The following is a 6,000-nucleotide window of genomic DNA, read 5'->3' as shown; positions in this document are numbered from 1 at the left end:
TATATAGATATATATATATATATATATATATATATACTCAACATATACAATTCTTATATATACTCTTCATTCCTTCATATATATATTGAATGCATTTATATATATATATATATATATATATATATATATATATATACTCAATATATTCTTGGTACTCTTATATATATATAATTATATTTCATATATATATATATATATATATATATATATATATATATATATATATATATATATATATATATATATGAGAAATGTATTCAGTTATGTGAAGTACCAAGAATTCCGTGATTGAGTCAAAGGGTAGCGAGGGGTGTTTGTAAGTATAGTAGGGTAGGAAAGACAATAAAAACAATAACTACTAGGCTGATGTAATGAATGATTACTGATACGAAAAAGAAAGAAATTGCTTGATGGGGAGTTAAAAACAAAAGATTATGTACAAGCACATAAGAACACTGATATGGTAGCCAAATAGAATGAGAGAGAGCGGTTGAAGACTAGTAGAAAATTAATTGGCTAGGAACTACTTTAGAAGAATGAAGAACACGTCTATAGGGAAGTAAATATTGGGACAAAGGAATGAACAAACTGACCTCAGATGCTGTCAGATGTGATTGCAGCCATGGATCGATGGAGTGAGTAACAATTCACAGCTGGGGTCAAACCACGGAGCATGGGAATGCGATCCCAGTAGCCTCACTGAGCTACACGTATTCTTTTCACTGCATATGACACTGAAATTTGATTTTTTTACCCAAACGAGTTTGTCTTTCATTTTTTAAACATTTTTTTAAGTGGAAGATGACTTAGTATAAACTCATTATTATTTGAATTATAAACTATCTTCATTAGCTGGTAATTTGGCAGAGAAGTTTTTTTCGATAAGAAATATTATGAAAACTGAGTTCTGTTCGTTTCCCACTTTTAAATAAAATTTCAAATCACACGCTTTAGGACTGCAAGCAATAAGAAATCCAAATCCACCACCAAAGTATTTTTGCCTGTGAGTTTCGTTGCTTGTTGAAAGGAAAATGCGGGAGGTCACACTCTTCTGCAAATGCAACGCTCTGATGGCAATAAGAGAGGAGAAAATGCTTAATATTCTTCAATTTGCATTTTAAAATGCCTGTCATGTTCGCTCCGTCCATTTCTTTTCTGGGGCAGACACGTGGATATTGCCCGGTGGTTCGGAGAGGAGGAACTTCGATATTTTTTTCACATTTGTGATAGAAATTAGCTTTAAATCCTTGTAGTAATTTACGTGAGATCATGATTTTTAATTTGAAAGAAAGGTAGTTGATAATTTCAAGTTTAAGACTTAAATATAAAAAATTAACATTAAAATCTGATGAAACTAAAAAATTTATAGCATGAAGGTGAAAGAAAATCTGAAACGCTACGAAGAATTTCTTTTTTGTAATATGCAAAATATTTATCATTTTTTGCTAAGCTTTTTCTTCGATTTTATACTTTCCATGGCTATCATGATCAACAGATTAGATCAAACGTAAAATATCAAAGATTGTAAACTCTGATTCCTCCATAGAACACACAAAAAAATTAATATAGGTTTCACTTCCATTATAGTAATTACCCTGTAAATTCAAAATCCAATTTTAGCAAAATATAAACGAGGGATTATTGAACTGCAATTATGCGAACATATATGAAACTTATATGTAAATGATAAAGGAAAATAAAGTTCACACCTAATGCTCCAGAATTTCCTACATTCCTTTCGATACCACTTTGCATTTCCTTTGGTTAGCAGATGGTGTTTTTCCTCTTAAGCCACTGAGAGAGTTCGGGATATGAATAGGTTTAGCCAAATTAATTGCAATACCCTCTGTTGTAATTCCAGAAGTTAGCTTTCGAGTCTCCAAGCTATCCTGTTGATTTACTTCCGAAAGAATTTGGCAGCACGTTGACCATAAATCCAGGTCACATGTTTGTACACTCTTATAATAGTATCTTGCTTCGAAAATTCTAGAAAGAATTGGATAAGTTATTGCCTTAAGGTTTGAAATTTATCAAAACAAGATGTGATCTAGGGATGTGTAATGGAATATGCACTTCTTGACAGAGAAAATGAAACTCAACAATGTCCACTGAACACCCACAAGAGACTGGAAAAAATCTTTTCTCGAAAATTTAGCTAAAACAAACCATAAAGTGAACGTCACTCTACGGTGGACTGGTTTGAATTTTGTTAGACTAAGTATGAGATTCCCTAGACACATACTAAGAACCAAGACCAACAATTTCGATGCGTTATTTACGTTGGTGATGGTTGACGATATATTAATTACTGTACATACTTGACCTATACATAGTCAGACATTCTATTCTCTGCGAATGCCATGCATATCTATATTTGTCAGTGCTAAAGAATGTTTGATGTTAGTATGAATGATCATATCTTAGGACTGTTAAATCAACATGTACTTCGCTTTAAGTAATACGGAATTAGGTGGTTTCTTCCAGATATCTACAAAGAAGGCTGGCTATTTTAATTCTACATCAGCCTCTGTAAAGACCAAAAATTAGAAAATCCAAAAATAATGCCAATTGGCCCCAGTTAAGTATCTTCACGATGGTTATTGGTGAAAGATAAATTAATTATTTTCTAACACTTTATTGAATATTTCATAAACAAAATTTGACAATTAGATATATAAAAAAACCTGAAGTGAATTAGAATACTTTTAGTTTATCTCAACAGTCGAGTAATATAGTTTAAAAACACAAGTGAGATATTAGGTTTAATATCTGTATATTTGATTTCATTTTCATTTCTGTACTTGATATCAAGTAAATGTGTTCAATCACTCTTGTAAGGAAAAATATCGATGAAAATCCGGACACTTTAAGGTGCTAAAGTTAACGAAGAAAAGAGCCGTCCTTGTAACCTAGTGCACTGTATCATGGCAACAAAAAGTCGCTTTGAAACTTCAGTATTGTGTCAAATAAATATAGGCTGACAAGTGTCAGAAAGAGTAACATATTGAACAATAAATCGTTGTTGCAGCCTAGAACCTGCAGAGGCAATATTGCATTCCATGTGTCAGAATTACAAATGACTGGGGAACATGCGACCTGTTTGTAGGACTCGCCGACACGACTGACATCTACGATTCCTAGAACGATTCCATACGAACAGACTTCACACTTTCAGAGGCTGTTTTACTTGAATGTCTATTAACTCACTGAGGAACAGTTATTATCATTTCACTGCATGAACCAAAATGTCTGTCTGGCTTGTGTACATATATCGTACTTGTACTTGGATACTAAATAGCAAACGTTAAATCTTTTCTCAAAAAAAAAAAAAAAAATAAATAAATATATATATATATATATATATATATATATATATATATATATATATATATATATATATATATATATATATATATATACTGAATACAAACGTGAGTATAGAGAGTATCAGAAATGTAAAACACTATAATATACTAAAACAGACTTTCTTTTCATTGTAAGCTACAAGCTACTATCCATTTCAGGGACCGCGAGTCATCGTTTTTCTCAAATATCTTTCAGACTAATTACTTGATCGAAATGGTACTTTGACACAGTGTACAAGACACCTCCCGCTAATTTTTGGTAACATAGTGCATTGTCAAATGGTGTTAGTTAAGGCGTTAACTCTTGACTTTTAAAGGCAAAGTCTCATGAGTCAGCAGGACCATTCTACGCAATCGAACGTCCGCTATCCCCCCCATAGACAGGAAAGGTAGGGGGGCCGGAAATGGGGGAGGGGGGCCAGGAAAGTGGGTTGAGGGAGAGATGAGGAGGGGAAGGGAGAGGGAGGGACGGGATGGGGGTAAAGGACGTTCGAATGCATAGTTTGGCGATGCTTGGCGACACCACGTAAGTCAAGAGTAAACGTCTTAACTAAAACCATATGACAACGCTCTATATTACCAAAAATTAATGGGAGGTGTCTTGTGCACTGTGTCAAAGTATCATTTTTATCAAATAATTAGTTTGAAAGATATTTGAGAAAAATGATGACTCGCGGTCCCTGAAATGGATAGTAGTTCCTTACAAAGTGCATGTGACCGAGATAAGGACTGCGCTTATACCTGCGATCACATAGGGCCTAAGAGGGAAAGTTTTGATAACAATTTCAAATGCCATAGTCTTCATAAATAAATTTCTGATCCTTTTGTACAAAAAGAGAAGCTGCTTGTATCTCATCATTTTCACGACGCAATAAATTTAATACGTCCTAAAAGTGAGATATCAGTTGAGTCTACTCTACCACCGTAAAAGAGGCCGGCTAGGAGTCACGACTTAGATGTGGTCTGTGAAACAATATTTTTCCCATGCTAGTCAATATCTCATTCGTATTTTCTTTACATCATCTTGTCTGTAAAAGAAGAGAGAAATTACCTCCAAACTGACAGCATATGCTCTTTCCATTTCATCTTTATTCCAAGTAATAACGTCAGTAACATAAAATGATTTTTATCTAAGAGAACAAAAGGTTTGGAAAATGAATATTATTCATCTGGAAACGCTGCTGCCTTACTCAGCCTGCTCTCAAGGGATCTGCCGGAAGCTAGAGGACTTTCGTTTGCTCTAAAACGTAACGAGAAATTTCGACCGGCGCGAATCTAAATTTAATACAGAAAAGAACATCTAGTGCAGCGGAGGGAACAGTTCAGTAGGAATAGAATCAAACGTTAAAAAAAAGATATATAGAAATACTGTTTTTCAAATCTAAAGTCCTGGCGTGGCGTCCAGCGTTTCATATTTTTTCGTTGGCTCCTTGTCTTTTAAAGTAAAACGTTGTTTATTCTAGCCGAAAATTAAGGTTACATTTCCCGACAAAAATAATGAAGATATTTTCAAGTAAATGTTGCATAATTATGCTCTCTTGGGATTGTTAAAAAGGCATCCTCGTATACACTATTTTGTGGGAATTGTTGTTATTAAGCATTTGCAGGCAATGAAAAGGATTACAGTTAAGGTAGGAGAGAGAGAGAGAGAGAGAGAGAGAGAGAGAGAGAGAGAGAGAGAGATCACCTGCCTTTGTCCTTATATCCAAAGTCTAACTTTCATTCCCCAGTAAAATACCTGAGAATGCCTTTCGTTTCATAACAGAACCAAACCAAAGCTACGTTGTGTTAGTGCTGTGGAAAATTGAGGAAGGTTTCCATTTTTTCCTTGAAAAAAAAAAAAAAGTAGAAAATCTTAGACCTATTCCTCATTCGTGAGAGTGTGAGTGAAAACGCTTTCAGTAATGTTCAGAGCAAATACAGTTGGTTGCAAGTGACGAACGGAATAGCACAAGATATTCCCATCCGACACGGGGGAACACTGCGTTGACTGATGTCTTCTCAATTTCCAGTAAAAAAAAAAAAAAAAAAAAAAAAAAAAAACCGTGTTAAGTTCATGCGTTGCTAGCATTATTGTCTCATACATAAAATTAACCGAAAAATCGTCTTAGCGCATCTTGGGGATTTTTTTTTTGAATAATGAACTCCACAACATAAATATTTCTTTGCTTGCGCCTTTATTGATCTTAATCGTGTGTCATGATCAGTAGATACTTATATTCTAGAGCAGGATTTATTTCATCTATAGCTAAAAGAAAATAAAAAAAAAAACATTGTCACGCGTCATTATCAAAACATTAACACTCTTTGGAGACGAAATTTTACCCGAATTCGAAAAACCATTCTTAGGCTGCGAGAAATAGATCCCGGCAAAATGGTGCAGTGAGAGGAAGCTCTGGATAAGGAGAAGAAGAAAATTGAAACTTTTTTGTGGAATCTCTCTGACGAGATCTCGGTGGTGGGAAAATCCTCTCGGGTTTAATCTTTCTTAAAGGCAATGAATATTGAGAGAATCCGAACGACCATGAATTCTATTAGATTGATATTTCATGAGTCCTTCAACTTTTTCAGTGGTAGATGAGACAAATAAATAATAAACAACTTTCTTCAGAGAGAGAGAGAGAGAGAGAGAGAG

This window comes from Macrobrachium rosenbergii, chromosome 44 (genome assembly GCF_040412425.1).
Source record: "Macrobrachium rosenbergii isolate ZJJX-2024 chromosome 44, ASM4041242v1, whole genome shotgun sequence".
Lineage (NCBI taxonomy): Eukaryota > Metazoa > Arthropoda > Malacostraca > Decapoda > Palaemonidae > Macrobrachium > Macrobrachium rosenbergii.
Note: the sequence above shows the minus strand (reverse complement) of the source record.